The sequence below is a fragment of the Miscanthus floridulus genome, chromosome 10, assembly GCF_019320115.1.
Source record: "Miscanthus floridulus cultivar M001 chromosome 10, ASM1932011v1, whole genome shotgun sequence".
Lineage (NCBI taxonomy): Eukaryota > Viridiplantae > Streptophyta > Magnoliopsida > Poales > Poaceae > Miscanthus > Miscanthus floridulus.
Genome location: NC_089589.1, coordinates 121,973,747 through 121,990,173, shown reverse-complemented (window position 1 = coordinate 121,990,173; position 16,427 = coordinate 121,973,747). Strand labels below are relative to the sequence as shown.

The window sequence follows — 16,427 nt, the reverse complement described above, 5'->3', positions numbered from 1 at the left end:
TTGGATTGGCTTCCTTATCAAATTAGCTTTCCATCCATATGTGGATCGTCGAAAACGGAGTCCGGATGCGTCCTGGGTGACCAGTTTAAGGCAGACTGGTCCTGGAGGCCGAGACAGACTCGAACTTGAGTTGTTTTGGGCCTCCACCTTGGGGACTCGAACCGAATTAGCCTCGGACCTCCTTCTTGACTTGGACACCCTTGCTGGCCTCCTACCCCTCCATACCATGCGCCAAACATGGTCATATGCATGGATGTCATGTCCTCATCAAAGGAGCTCTAGTGTTTTTAAGTGCTGCGTGTGGCCAAGGGAGAGGGAGAGCAAAATGAAAGAGAGTGTGAGGGAGAAGGATCTGCTTATATAGTCTTGGGTTTCTAAGTGGGCTGGTTTGGGCTTCTAGGCTTACCCCGATTTATGGAGGCAGCAGAGGCGGACTTCTCAAGAGGCCCGCCTTGGTAAACTATTTTAGAAGACTAGTAATTTTCGACCACCTCCGTAAATCCATTTTAGGAGACGAGTAATTTTTGACCGTCTTCATAATTAAAATGTTCACCTCCGAAAATCCTCATATTTTAGGGGACCCTTGAATTTTGTGACGACCTCTGTTAATGATTGGACAGCATCTCGCAAAATCATTTATGTAGCAGTGTAATTATCATTGTTGTAAACCTCCTTTCCTCCTAATGAAAAACCACCGTATATAGCCGTGTTCGCGAAAAAAAGTTAGAAAGTGAATGAAAACTGAAAACATGCTGTCATGCTGCAGATGCGCTGCGCAGCGCCACGCCGCGCGGAGCAAGCACTGGACGTCAGCCGAATGAGCTCGTGCTTGGCTTGATGATATCAGCATGAGGCCAAGCCTACGTCATGCGAGCCATTTGGCCGCGGGGACGCAGCTCTTTTGTTTAATCAGACGTCTAGAACCACGTAAAAACAAATCCGATTGATCATTGGAGCCGATGTCAACAGTCAAGACAAAGTTCTCTGGCACTGCAAGGCTACAAGCATCGAGGCCCAGATAATACCTAAACAAAAAAACGATTTCTTTTGTCTGCAGCATGTTCTATCTTTGGCCAACACAGTCGGGGACTCAGTCTTGGTTGATGTGCTTTCTTCATTGTATTTAGTCTGCACAGTAGGTCAACATAGATAATTAGCAATCAATGTCAAAACCAAGCATTAATTACAACAATGACGACGTGTTGTTGTGGAAATCCTGACATCGATTGCGATGCCTGCACGCTACGGTTTCTTTGTCATGTGCATGAGTGCATCGTCCCATGTGCTGGTGTTGTACTAATCAGATCTAACGAGATTACTTAGTTGATAATGATATAACTAAACAGTGCTTATCAGATGCAACGAACGAGACAGTGTCAAGGTACCCGAAAGAAGAAAGAAGGAACATGGCCGGTGAAATAAAAAAGAAGATGGAATTGCGGGTTGGAACGGTGACACACAACTAATGGCGCTCGTGGTCGACGTCAACGCTCTGCCAGGAACAATGACGGTGTTTAGCAGGCCAAAACACTCCTTCCTACCTGCACTACCGGAGGCGGTTTCTTTGTCGAGTACGTCAGGCACTCGGCAAAGGTCGATATACACTCGGCAAAGCCTTTGCCGAGTGTTATACTCGGCAAAGGGCGCACGGTAAACAGTTTATCGGCAAAGCCCTCTTTGCCGAGTGCACTCTATCGGGCACTCGGCAAAGACTTTGCCGAGTGCCAATCCGACACTCGGCAAAGAAAAGTAGCCGTGACGGCGAGCGCCAACGTGACGGCGGCTTTGCCGAGTGTCAAGGTCAAGCACTCGGCAAAGGTCCCCGCTTTGCCGAGCGCCGTTGACTTAGACACTCGGCAAAGGTGGCCACTGTGCCGAGTGCCGCAGGAAAGAAACTCGGCAAAGCATGTGATGTTTGCCGAGTGCCTGGCCCGTGGCACTCGGCAAATCTGTGATGTTTGCCGAGTGCAATGGCCTTTGCACTCGGCAAAGCATGTTCCCAGATAGTTCCCAGGTAGTCACTTTGCTGAGTGTCATGGCCATTGCACTCGGCAAAGTGACTGAAAACAATCTTTTTTTATTTGTTTTTTACATCCCATCCAAACAATCAGAAGATATATATATAACAAACATCACCAACATCACATATATATCATCAACAACACATATATATCACCAACACCACATATATATCACAAACGTCACATATATATCACAAACGTCACATGTCTCACAATATATCATAAATAAGTTCACAAGTAATCCAAGTGCTCCATCATCTTCAACCACAATTGCAAATAGAAGTACCATTAACAACCACAAGTATCATCACTGATTTCGTGAAGGATTCGCTAAAGCATGAGGATCGTTTGATGCCGTCGATTGATTCTGCACAAAGGAGAAGAGATTGCATGTGTGAGACAAGATAAATATATACCATACATGAATAAAACTTTTATACTCCACTAGATTTGACCGTAAGCATGAACATACAAACTAATACATTTATACTCACGGGAGTAGAATAGTGAGGAGGTGGAGGTGGAGGTGGAGCGAATAGCGAAGGTGGCGGAGCTACACCGTAGCGGCGCCAAGACTTTGCATGTACTGAAGAATCTCCTCCATCCTCCGCTACTCGGCCTCCCGCTCGGCCTTCACCCTCTCCATCTTCGCCTGCATCTGCTCCTGTATCCTCCTCTCTTGTTCAAGCTGGGCCTACAATATATTCACCCCAATGTTACAATAATGCAAAGGAAAGGTATGAAAAAAACAATGAACAACGAATAAACCAGGAATAACCTCGAGTGCCTCCACCCGGTGGTGTGAAGTGTCCTGCCGAGGTCGTATGGCCGGGCTTCTGCTCGTGCTGCTTGCTCGAATCTGGGAGAGACTGGGAGTAGCGGCCGAGTCGACTGCGCCGTTGCCAATCCAGAACCGTCCATGCTTCTTGCCTCCTCCCACCCTCATGATGACTTCTCCATCAAGGTCCTCGGTGCTCGGATCGTACTGTGGCCCATGGACCTCCCTTGCCATCGATGTGTACTCACTGAGGCGGTTGTGGATGGTCGCATTGATGTACGCCTCGGGCCCGTCCTCTGGGTTGTAGTCGACGTTGGACGTCGCCTTGCCCTTGTGGGCCATAGCAAATGCCTTGAAGATGGAGCATGGCTGGCCACCATGTGACGCCGACTGCGAGAAAAACAACAAGATGATTAGAAATCATGCAGAATTGAGCGTTAGAATAAATAAATGAATTCGCGTACCCATGTTTCTGCGTATCCGCTAAGGCTGCGGCTACCTTGATGGTGTGCTACACCTGGCATCATCAAACGCTGCTCCTAGCACAAGTTGTGCGTCTCCTCCCACTCACGTGAGCACCACTTGTCCATTATCTGTTCCCAGCACTGGGGATGCGCGGCGCACCAATAAGGAATCATCTACAGGCCATCAAGTACATGACATATCAGAAGATGAAATTAAGCCTACTTAATCTCAAAAGGAATCAGTATTAAGTTTCTATATTTACCTGCAGGTACTGGTCCCGGGTTAGCGTCATGCTCCTTGCGTCCCTTTTGGTGACCTTCATTCCAAGGACGGTCCCGTGGTAAGTTACGACGGCCTGGATGCGCACCTCGTAATGCATGTCCACGATGAGTTTTTTGCAGCATTTGGTAGCCACCGCATCCGCCCTGGCCTCATGTCCATCCTGGCATCTAAAGAAATCCTACATACAAACACGATGTATCCATTCATTATTTCAAGAATGTCCAATGAATGCGATGTATTGAGCAATGTAGTGTGAGGAGGACTTACCCACAACTCTTGCTTCACCCGCTCCACCTTGTTGTTGAATACCCTGCGGGCCCGATCTGCAGCATCGGGGGCGGTGGCGTAGTGGTCAAACGAGTAGGCCGGCCCCGTCACTCCGGCGTACTCAACCAGGCCAAGGAAGTGCTCCTTGCACAGAAGACCGAGGATGCCATTGACTTGGCGTGTGTGAGCACCTCCACTCGCCACAATTGTCCAGTTCCTGCCCAAGTGATTAAGAAAAATTATTAGTTTCTATTTTGATTTTCAACATATCATATAAAGTAGTGATAACATCTAAAGTTACATACTTTTCCCCCTCGGGTCGAATCAGCAGGCGTCTCTCACGAGGTATCGGTCGCTGAGGGAGGCTAGCGGGACCTCACAAGTAGACGCTCGATGAACTAGAGGAAGCGAAACCCCCTGCTGTCGCCTCCTCCTCCTCGTCCTCCTGCGCGTTCTCCTTCGCCTCCTCGGCGTCCTCCAGGGGCACCTACTCCTCCTCCTCCTCCTCACACGATGGGGCGGCAGGCGATGGCTCCCTCCTATGGCTTCTCCTCCTCCTACACTCCCCCGGTGCAGCGGTGCTTGTCCTTCAGTACAAGGACGTTAGCTTCCTCATCCCACCGCCCACCATCTTTGTTCAATCACCTGCAATTAAAAAGAGTAAACCAATAAGCACAGATAAACAAGAAGTACTTAGAAAGACATGCAAAATAAACAAAATGTAATTACAAAATAAAATAGTATTACATGTATTAGAAATAATATTCATGATCGGGATTAGCTGGATCATAAGTCTCATCACCACTATCAATCATGTCGAAATAATCAACACTATCCGAATGAGCAATGTTGCCATCGTCATTGTCTAAATGTAATTGCTCAAGCATTGATAAGTCCTTCACATTTTGCACCTTATCTCCAGCGTCCTCTTCAATAACCGTTTCATTGTCTACTTCCATTCCGATCGCTTCGGTTAAGTCTATCTCAAACCTCCCTTCTAGTCCCTCTTCTTGAAAGAACACTCCGTCATATGTGTTTGGGTCTAAGTTGTAATCTTCATCGTTTGGGACAAGCACTTTACCGTGTGGCGATACCCTGTGCAGAATATTCCAACCCTTAAGATGCCTTTTGGTTTGACACGCATATGGGAGATAATAAACTTGCGTGGCCTGTTGAGCCACAATATGGACATCGTCTCCTGGTAAGATGGAATTCTGTCGAATTTCGACTTGCCCAAGATTAGAATATGTCCGTCTCGTTACTTCAGGATCAAACCAATGACATTTGAATATGACAGGATTAAAAGGTTTGGAACCATGAAACTTGAGTTCGTATATTTCTTCAATTCTTCCATAATACTCGACCTCATCAACGTTGGGCGTAAAAACTCCTGAACTTGTGGTTCTTCAATTGGGCCGACTCTGCTCGTAGCTTGTTGTGCGAAAGCGATATCCATTCATGTCATAACCTGAAAATGACCTGACCCTATAGGCAAAGCCATCGGCAACCTGTCTCAACTCGGCACGCATAGACGCATCCCTCTGGCCCTGCAAGCTCAAGTAGGATACATCGTTATATTATTCGCACGTACGAGTAACTTAGAATGTCAAACTTAATACGAGTTAAATTGGACGGTACCTTCCGTTTGAGCCAAGAAATGAAATCGGGCATTCCATTTCTCGCACCCTATCTAAGAAGGGTATCTAGCTGCTGCGCAGTAGGATCCCTTGATTGACGCCAGAATTCATGAAGAAATTCCCTGTACTAAGGGGGTTGGATGCAGAATAGTGATGGCATATTTAACAAGTTCGTTGAGAACTTACTACATGTACGGCGCCACTTCGTCAAGGTTGGTCAACACGTATAGCATGATATGGCACCACTGTTCATGATTCAAGGTCTTAGGGGTCGATGCACTTGCGCTTCCGAGTTGCCCTCGGAAAAGGCTGAGGTTCGATTCATTTTTGCCAACATTGTAACGAGGGGGTGGATTATGCACGCTAGGGAGATTGTCACCATAGTATGTTGTTGTGAAGTTCGCCACCTCCTCCAGAATGTATGCCTCTGCAATGGAAGCATCGATTTTGCATTTATTTCTACATTTCTTTTGAAGAACCTTTAGACATCTCTCGATTGGATAGCACCAATGGCCCTGCACGGACCCCCCCCATTCGTGCCTCATACGGGAGGTGCAAAATCAAATGCTGCATCGGATTGAAGAAGCCGGGTGGAAAGATCTTCTCCAACTTACAGAGCAACACAGGTGCCATTCTTTCTAAGTCAGCAATCACGGTCCGAGATAACTCCTTGGCACAAAGCTGGCAAAAGAAATAGCTCAACTCTGCCAGCACTAGCCAGACATGCTCAGGGACATAGCCTCGAACCATCGCTGGAAGAAGCCGGTCAATCCATATGTGGTAGTCATGACTCTTCATCCCTAAGACTCGCATAGTAGATAAGTTCACTCCCCTCCTTAGATTAGCTGCATACCCATCAGGGAACATTAACGTCTGGATCCATTCTAGTACTTCCCTCCTTTGGGGCTTGCTCAAGACAAAATCAGCCTTAGGCCTTCTCCATGTCTTGCCGCGACTAGGAGGCTTCATATGTTGGTTTGGTCTATCGCATAACGTTGCTAGATCCACTCTAGCCTTAACGTTGTCCTTTGACTTGTCAGGAATGTCCATGATTGTTGCCCAAAGTGCCTCGGCGACATTGTTTTCAGTGTGCATTACATCAATGTTGTGTGGAAGGAGAAGGTCATCAAAATAGGGGAGCCGAGTCAAGCCCGACTTATGAGTCCACATATGTTGCTCTCTGTATCCCACAAAACCACCTTCTAGATTGACCATGAGACCATCTATCTGTTCATGAACCATGACACCAGTCATTATCGGTGGTGCAGGGTCTATCAATACGACACCTTTCGTAAAGTTCTTGATGTCTCATCTGAATGCATAGTCAAGAGGGAGGAATTGGCGAAGTTTGTTCGAACAATGAATACTTGCCACCCTTCTGCAACCAAATGAACCTCCGACCTTTCTTGCATACTGGGCATGGGAACTTCCCATGAACACACCAGGCACAGAATATCCCATACGCTAGGAAGTCATGCAGGGAGTAGTGGTACCAAACATGCATTTTGAAGTTTTTCTTTGTAGCTCGGTCATATGTCCATACCCCTTCCTCCCAAGCACGGACCAATTCATCAATCATAGGCTCCATGAACACACCCATATTATTCCCCGGGTGTCCAGGAATTATCAACGACAAGAATACGTTCTGTCGTTGAAAGCATACGCCGGGGGGGGGAGATTGAGGGGGATAACGAACATGGGCCAACATGCGTATGAGGCAGCCATCATTCCATAAGGATAGAACCCATCTATTGCCAGCACAACACGTACATTACGAGCCTCTTTAGTTTTCTCATGATGAATGCCATCAAAGTGGGTCCATGCTTCACCATCGGATGCATGTACCATCCTGTCAGGATTGTATCGTTTGCCATTTTTGTGCCATGTCATCTCTTTTGCGGATTCCTCGATCATGTATAGCCGTTGGATCCTCGATATGAACAGAAGGTGACGTAGGATTGTCATAGGAATATCAAGCTGCCCCTTCTAGCCATCACCAGAATCTACCTCTAGGAACCAAGAGGATTTACACTTTAGACAGTACTTTGCTTCCACGTATTCTTTCCTAAATAGGACGCACCCCTTCGGGCAAGCATGTATCTGCTCATATGGCATCTTAAGTGCACGAAGGAGTTTCTATGACTCGTGCATGCTCTTTGGCAGAAGGTGACCCTCCAGAAGCAGGATGCCAATAACTGTCAACATACCATCGAAGGCGTCTCGACTCAGGTTATACTAGGACTTTAACGCCATTATGCGTCCAATGGCATCCAGTTGAGAAACCTTTGTCTGGCCATGAAGGGGTTTCTGTGCCACGACAAATATGTCGTAGAACGCCTTTGCGGTTGCCTCTAGCTCCTCCTCCATACGTCCTTCAGCGAATTGGGCCTCGTGATAGTCATTTAACATGTCTGCTACCCCGGCATCAGCATCATAATTCTCGACGCTTGGTCTCACCACCTCCTCTCTCATACGATCGGCTTCACCATGGTAGACCCACCTAGTATAGTCTGCCGTAAATCTATTCTTCCAAAGATGTTCCCACATGACCTTCTTCGTTTGTCTTTTCCTGTTTGCACATTTGCTGCAGGGACAACAAATTTTACTCTCTCCTTTAGCAGCCACACCAAATGCCCGTTCCAAGAAAGCATCGGTCTTATCGATCCGTGTACATCCACTCACTCACGGTCCTCCATCCTCTAACATATATAGCGATGAGTAATATAAACATCAATTGCATCTACACGACATTCCTACTATCTAATTGGTGAGGATAGGTCCTAATCCCAAGCGAGGATCCATAGATGAGGTTAGTTTCCATGCTCTACTCCTATCCAAGATAGAATTTCGGTAGCACCTCCCCACTGTTCTCCAAATACACGTCCTGCTAGAGAGAGTGTGTATCTGGAGAACAAAAGGGAGATGATGCCGAAACTCTGTCTCGGATCGGAGCAGACCATGGAAATAAACCCCACCTACGCATCCGCGGGCTGTCCAAAAAACGTGGACAATTCGAAACAGATACGGTTTTAGATATGGAAATATCTGCATATTTCCAACCGTATCTCTTTCAAACAGGAGACGCCTAACTGGGTTACGTGATCTACGACCATGATACGTAAAGAGGGGTTATACCTAGGGTGGCGGTGGAGTCAGGCTAGTGGGGCCATGGTGGGTCGGTGCAGGCAGACCCGCAGCAGCGAGGAAGGCGATCGGGGTCGCTGAGGTACTCTGGCTCCGCTCCGATGGGCTCTTCTCTACAAAAAAAGGAACATAAAACTGTCAATACAAAATTTCGGTAGCACCTCCCCTGCACGGTGAGGTTTCTAAAATCTACAAGAAAACCAACGGCACGATAGCCGACATGCACATATATATGAACGGCACGATGGTCGACATGCACAAGATTATGTAAGGAACAACTAGCAATGTAATCAGGATAAGCAAGGATCAGGGATTACAAATTCAGGATCTATATCCCATTACTAATATATTCCATCAGCTATATTACTTTATGACAAACATCAATCCATGCATCCACAATACATCCATGCTAAACCTCAGATTTGCAACTATGCACCATAACCAGTGTCCACGAAGGCACCCTAACCAGGACATCTTAATCTATTCATGCATCCACGTCCATCAGGCGGAGACGGCATAGGGGCTCACCACTGTAGAATGGCGACCGAGATGGCCAGATGCGGGTCACCACTACTGTGGGGCCGCCCCGCACCCCGGCGGCGTTGCTTCGGCGGCCACCTTCTCTTCCTCCTTCTTCCTCCTCTCCTCTCCTCATCCTCCTCTTTCTCCTCCTCCTCCGGCGGCGCTGGCGCGTGCGTGTGTGCGGTGTGTGTGGGCCGGCCCAGCCGGCGGGGTTAAATCCCCCCTTTGCCGAGCGCCCTCGATCTGGCACTCGGCAAAGGTTTTTTAATTTTTTTTAACCACCTCTTTGCCAAGTGCCCCCCGTCCTGGCACTCGGCAAAGAGGGGTTTTTAAAAAATTTTAAAAAATCTTTACCGAGTGTCAACCGTCCTGACACTCGACAAAGAGGCTCCTTGCCGAGTGTCATTTTTTGACACTCGGCATACCAAAAAAAATTTCACTTTTGACCTCCAAACTTTTTCTGCTGTCCTCATACAATACCTGATACTCCATGTTCCAATGTGGCATATTTCTCGGACTTTTTCTATATTTCTTTAATTTATTTCATTTAATTGAATTTTCTTGGATAATTCAAATTACAACTGCTAGTCATTCGAATAATGAAAAAAATGAATGGAAAATGATATTCATGTTATTTAGTATAATGTGAGGCCGTATCCAGGAACAGACCACCAATTTCGAACATCTTGTTCACGAAACATGACCACGAGCTTGCGGTCGAGTTGTTTTTAAATTCTATAAAAAGCAAACGAAGTTCGAAAATCATGAAACTTGTCAAGATGTCAAGATATCATATATGGAGGTTGTGATAAAAAATTGAGGAGGTTTCGCGTAAGTTTGTCACGTACGATGCTTACCACCTTGTCGGCCTCTTCACGAAATCATGAAACTTCTTCGGAGATTCTTCGGTTTGTAAGCATCGTACGTGACAACTTGCGCGAAACCTCCTCAATTTTTTATCACAGCCTCCACATATGATATCTTGACATCTTGACAAGTTTCATGATTTTTGGACTTCATTTGCTTTTTCTAGAATTTAAAAACAACTCGACCGCAAGTTCGTGGTCATGTTTCGTGAACAAGATGTTCGAAATTGGTGGTCTGTTTCTGGATACGGCCTCACATTATACTAAATAACATGAATATTATTTTTCCATTCATTTTTTTCATTATTAGAATGACTAGCAGTTATAATTTGAATTATCCAAGAAAATTCAATTAAATGAAATAAATTAAAGAAATATAGAAAAAGTCCGAGAAATGTGCCACATTGGAACATGGAGTACCAGGTATTGTATGAGAATTGCAGAAAAAGTTTGGAGGTCAAAAGTGAAAAAAAAATTTGGTTTGCCGAGTGTCAAAAAATGACACTCAGCAAAGGAGCCTCTTTGCCGAGTGCCAGGAGCAGACACTCGGCAAAGGATTAACGGCGGCTGCCCACTACTACAGAAATGAGATCTAGTCCCGGTTGGGAACTAGCTCTACTCCCGGTTTTCCAACTTGGACTAGCAATCCGGGACTAAAGGTGTTGTTCTTTAGTCCTGATTTGCCACAACCGGGACTAAAGATTCTCCCAGCTTTAAAAAAAATAATACCTCCCACCGCTGCGCCCCATGAGATTCGAACCCAAGACCTCATGCACTGCCTCGCGCGTAGCTTACCACCCCACCTACACAACACATCTTACAATGGATGGGATGCTTTCCTTTTGAACTAACCCATCGAGGGACCTTTAGTCTCGGTTGGTGTTACCGACCAGGACTAAAGGGTCATTTAGTCCGGGTTGGTGTTATCAACCAGGACTAAAGGGTCTACCTTTAGTCTGGGTTGGTATTACCAACTGGGACTAAAGGTTGGAGGACTTTTAGTCCCGGTTGATGGCTCCAACCTAGAGTAAAGGTCCACCTTTAGTCCCGGTTGGTGTCTCCAACCGGGACTAAAGGTCCCCTGCCACTGTGCCGAGCGAAGTAGCCGTTGGGCAGGGGACCTTTAGTCCCGGTTGGAGACACCCACCGGGACTAAAGGCCTCTCTAGTCCCGGGGGCAAAAAAATGCCGAGGCTAATGTCAAATTGGGACATCGTTCTAAAGTCTGTTCTCTAGTAGTAGCCGGCCGTTAACGGAGGCGTCCCTTTGCCGAGTGTTATTGTTTGCCGAGTGCTCAGCACTCGGCAAACCACCTCGTTGCCGAGTGCCAGTTGTTTGCCGAGTGCTTTCTCTCTGGCACTCGACAAACAGACTCTTTACCGAGTGCCCGATAAAAAGCACCCGGCAAAGTCTGGAACACTCGGCAAAGAAGCCGTCTACGGTAGTGCTGCTAGTACACTAATGTGAAGACATACTAGTAGCCTACTATATACAAGAAAGAAGAGTACAAGGACACCGCAAAGCAAAGCAATGCAAACCGAACACAGTTGCAAAACTATGAAGGTCTGGGTGGGACGACGGCTCCCTCCTGTGGGGAAAGCAATGGTCGTCGCCGCCGCTGCGGTCGTCTTCCCCCTCCTCTCCGGCATGGCGGCTCTACCAACAGCCATGGCAGGTGTCGTCGAGCACACCTTCGTTGTAAGCACAATGCATGAGATCTATTCTGTGTCTTTCGCCTATCTCCCTGGCCTGTACTGTATTTTCATGGGTGATTTGTTATTAGAACATTAAAATATGTATGTATGCAGGTGAGCCAGATGAATGTGACGCGCTTGTGCAAGGAGACGCTGGTGACCGTGGTGAACGGGCAGCTCCCGGGCCCGGCGATCGAGGTCACCGAGGGAGAATCGGTGGTCGTCCATGTCGTCAACGATTCACCCTACAACATGACGATCCACTGGTAATGGATTAATAAGCACCTATAGTAGTCTACTCTATCTTTGGTCTTTCCTTTTTCTTCCAATTGTGGAAACAGAGCTGGATTATTCCTACCAATCACGCTATCAAAGAACAAAATCAATTTCCCGCCTGTACGTGTTTCTTCCAATTGTAGAAACAGAGATGGATTATTCAACTCGAATTTGGGTTCAACCGTAGGTCCCATTTTGTTTCTGAATTTCGTTGCTGTTGCATTGCAGGCATGGAGTGAAGCAGCGGCTCAACTGCTGGGCGGACGGGGTGCCCATGATCACCCAGTGCCCCATCTTGCCAGGCCGCTACTTCACCTACCGGTTCAACGTCGCCGGACACGAAGGCACCTTGTGGTGGCATGATGATGTCCCCTGCCTGCGCGCAACCCTGCACGGGGCTCTCATCATCCGCCCACGACATGGCACCGCCTCGTATCCCTTCCCTAAGCCTGACAAGGAGATCTCCATTGTCATAGGTACATGAACTATGCAGCATTTGGTGCATTGTTTCTCTGAAGTTTTCTGAACTACTATGGGTCATATATGTTGTTTTTTGTGAATTGTAAATTTGTAATGCATGGTCTGAAACTCTCAATGCAATGACACAACATCAGGGGAATGGTGGGATATGGATCTTGCACAGTTGGACAGGAACACGGTGAACGGTGTCCTTGTCGACCTCCCAACTGGAAGCACAATCAACGGCAAGCTTGGCGACCTCTACAACTGCTCCGCCTCTGCCTCTGAAGGTGCCGTGGAACAGGAAGATGGCTTCGTACTGGAAGTGGAGTCCGGCAAGACGTACCTGCTCCGGCTGATGAACGCCGCGCTCTTCTCCGAGTACTACCTCAAGATCGCCGGCCACACGATGATGGTGCTCGCCTCCGACGCCAACTACGTCAAGCCCTACGCCACGGACGTCGTCGCCATCACGCCCGGCGAGACGATGGACGTCCTGGTGGCCGCCGACGCGCCGCCGGGCAGGTACTACATCGCCGCCCTGGCCATACAGGCGCCTGAGCCCGACGTCCAGGTGCCACTCTCCATCACACGCGGGATAGTGCAGTACAGCAACAACACCATGGCCAGCAGCAACGTCGTCGTCGATGATGTGGTTCCAGCTCCGGTGATGATGCCCGACATGCCTGACCAGCACGACACCACCAGCAGCTACTACTTCCACGGCAACATCTCCAGCCTTCGCCTTCGTCACCGGGTGCCGGCGCGCGCCGACGAGCACATGCTCGTCACGCTCAGCCTGGGCTCCGTGTGCCGCGACGGCGGGCAGTCGTGCGCGAGGAGCGACAGCGACGAGTCCATCATCGTGGGCACCATGAACGTCGTTCCGGGCGCCCACGGCCGCGGCGGTGTCGCTGCTGTAGGCAGCGGCGGATCCACAGGGGGGCTGGGGGGGGGGGGCTCAGCCTCCTAATTTCTTGATTTCGAGCCTAATCACTGTAGCAAAATCTTGATTTCACCGTTAAATCTTCATGCAAATCAACATCTCTATTGTTTTAGCCCCCCTTATCCCGCATCGTGCATCCGCCACTGGCTGTAGGCGCACTACTACCGCCGCGACGACATGGCGGGCGCCGCCGGCGTGGAGCTCGGCACGCTCCCGGACGCGCCGCTGCGGGTGTTCAACTTCACCGACCCGGCCTACATCCCGTACGGGCCGAAAGAGGCACCGCTGGAGCCGACGGAGACGGCGGTTCCGGCACGGCGCGGTGGTGGAGGTCGTGTTCCAGGACACGGCGGTGATGCAGAGCGACTCCAACCCGATGCACCTGCACGGCCACGACATGTTCGTGCTCGCGCACGGCTTGGGCAACTACGACGCGGCGAGGGACGTGGCCAGCTACAACCTGGTGGATCCGCCGCTCAAGAACACCGTCGTCGTCCCAAGGCTCGGCTGGGTCGCCGTTCGATTTGTCGCCGATAATCCTGGTGCATGCCTACACAATTTATTTATTTACATGTCCGGCATATATGCAAACTTGCAATGTCGGCCGATGCCTGTTTTATTTACAATCTCCTGCGCTACAAGTGCCTAAAAATACCAAAGTTTTGCTCCAAGATTTGGATTGGTGTTCTTTTATTGACACTGCTCCCTCCGTCGCAAAATAAGTGATGATTTACGTTTGTCCTAACTCCTAAGTCTAACCATTTTAAGTTTGACTAAATTTATATAAAAAAAAGTACTAATGTTTATGATACAAAATTTTTGTTTCTCGTGTACAGGAACATGGTACATCCATTGCCACTTTGATTTACATCTGTCCATGGGCATGGTAGCCGTTTTCATTGTAGAGGATGGATCAACAGTGGACACCTCTCTTCCTCCACCTCCTGAAGATTTACCAAAATGTGGCTCTAATAAAGGAGGCCTTGATTTGCCGCCAGTGGAATTCTTCTACCTCCAAAATGAACAGAGTCGCAAGACAGTGCCGGGCAAGTGATGGAGGAACCTGTCAGAGCACATGCTGGTTACTAGCACTAGTATACAAAGTACATTTAGAAACGATTAGGTTTTATTTGCAGAGGTGGTTTCCACAATCACCCCAACCCAAGCTTTAGAACCCTCCTCCCCGAAGGTCCATTGGGTATCATGTATCAGTCTTTGGATCAGTATATCCATGGGTGTAATGTGTGGTATAAGCCATGGATGGCATGTTTTCACTATGTCCCTAACAAAGCAGTTAGCTAGCAAGCTCAAAGAATTGACACTCGGAAGCTCCATGCTGTGTGTGGTTCTTTATTAATGTATAAAAATAATGCCGATCCAGAAGCTGGGATTGCAGATCAGCATGGTGAGATGCTTGGAGTGAGGCTGCCTCGTGAGCCTTGTGTGAACGCATATGGCTGAGTAAGCTGGAACGCTTGGCATCATTTGCTTGAAACTTCAGGTGCGACTCAGTTTCCAAAAAAAAAAAGAAATAAGGGAGTTGATTGAGATCTTGATCCATCATAGTTTACAGTGGTCCGCTCGATAATGCACATACATGCACACCCATTACTAAAAGGTTGCGTTAACTGCTGTGTGTCTGTGTCATGCTGAAATCAAGGTACAATTGGGTCTTGAATATTGAGTAGGAGCATACAAAAACTCCTGTTCTGAGTCATGACTGATGGAGTAACACCCGAATTCACAATGCTGCCATGTGAATGGATTCGATTAAACCGATGCAACATAATGATAGATTAACGCGGACCACGAAGAGCAGCAAACATGGCCTACGTCCAGGAGTGATTACAGGTAATCCTTCCAAAAAAAATTCAACATCAAATACTGCTTTACAGGTTCCTAGCATCTTGATAGTTGCAGGCATCGACAAGTGATTTTTTTTTGAGAGCGTGCTTAGCACGTATTTCATTAAGAGGAGTTGGAAAATATGTACACGTCCAAAATCATTTCATGGCGAGGTGCCATTGGTGATTGGGTAAACACAAACACAAGGCACCGCTAGACGGTGGAATACGCTTGGTTGTAACTAACTAAGAGACCAATTGAGCGACTGGAGCAGCGGTTATAACACGATGCTAGCGATGTGCAGCGCCGATCACGGACGACAAGCTGGTACAACCTGCGCTTACCCAGCTGTGCGCTTCGTCGACGATTAGGCGGAGTAGCTCCTGCGGTGTTCTGGAGATCCTGTCAAAAGTTCGACGGTTTCGCTCCTTCCAAGACGTGAGCAGCACTACCGAGTCGAACTCCTTCCTAGCAGGCTTAGGGCAGTCCCAATGGTGTATTTATGACAGTTTCTATCTTCATTAATTACTTGGACAGGTCAGCATTTTGCTGATGTGGCATGAAAATTAATGAAGAGAGAGAGAGAAAAACGAAGAAACCGTTTCTTCAGTAGAAAACGACTTCGACGCTAGCACCGATGCACCTAGAAACTACGAAAACGCCGTTGGGAAGAAACGACCAGCGTCGAGCACCCTGCACCCTCGCGCCGATGGCGCGCGCGCTCACCTGGATCTCCGCCCTTTCCCCCGCGCGCTCGCCTGGATCTCCCCCGCGCGCTCACCTGGCCTCCAAGACCTAGAATCATCCAGCCCCCAATCTGCAAGCATGAATCTTCTCCAGCCGCCATCGTCAAGCTCTAGGCAAGGCAGGGCAGGGGAAGGCAGGACAGGGCAGGGCAGGGGTGCTCCTGACGCCCTTGCTACCCGATCTGATTCACCAAGGTTGCATCAGCCTGAGGAGCGATACCTTGCAAGCCGGCCAAGCGGAGCAGACGATACCAGGTCTCCCTGGCGAACACGCACGAGGTGAGAAGGATGATCCGATGTCTCGCAGCCTTGATTGCACAAGACGCAAGTGGCGTTTTGGTTGTAAGTTCATATCAAGTCCAATTGCAACCTAGGAGAGTATTTGCAAAAAAAAAAAAAGCCAATAAACTCCACCTTAGGAAGCGTCATGGAGGCATGTGCAAATAACACAGTTCTATTAGCACATTGGGTACCAACAAG

The 16,427-nt window shown here is 48.2% G+C and overlaps 1 pseudogene; it reads left to right on the top strand.

Moving 5' to 3' along the window:
• Positions 1-11,565: 11,565 nt before the first annotated feature.
• LOC136485548 (laccase-15-like) lies at positions 11,566-14,675 on the top strand (annotated as a pseudogene).
• Positions 14,676-16,427: the final 1,752 nt, after the last annotated feature.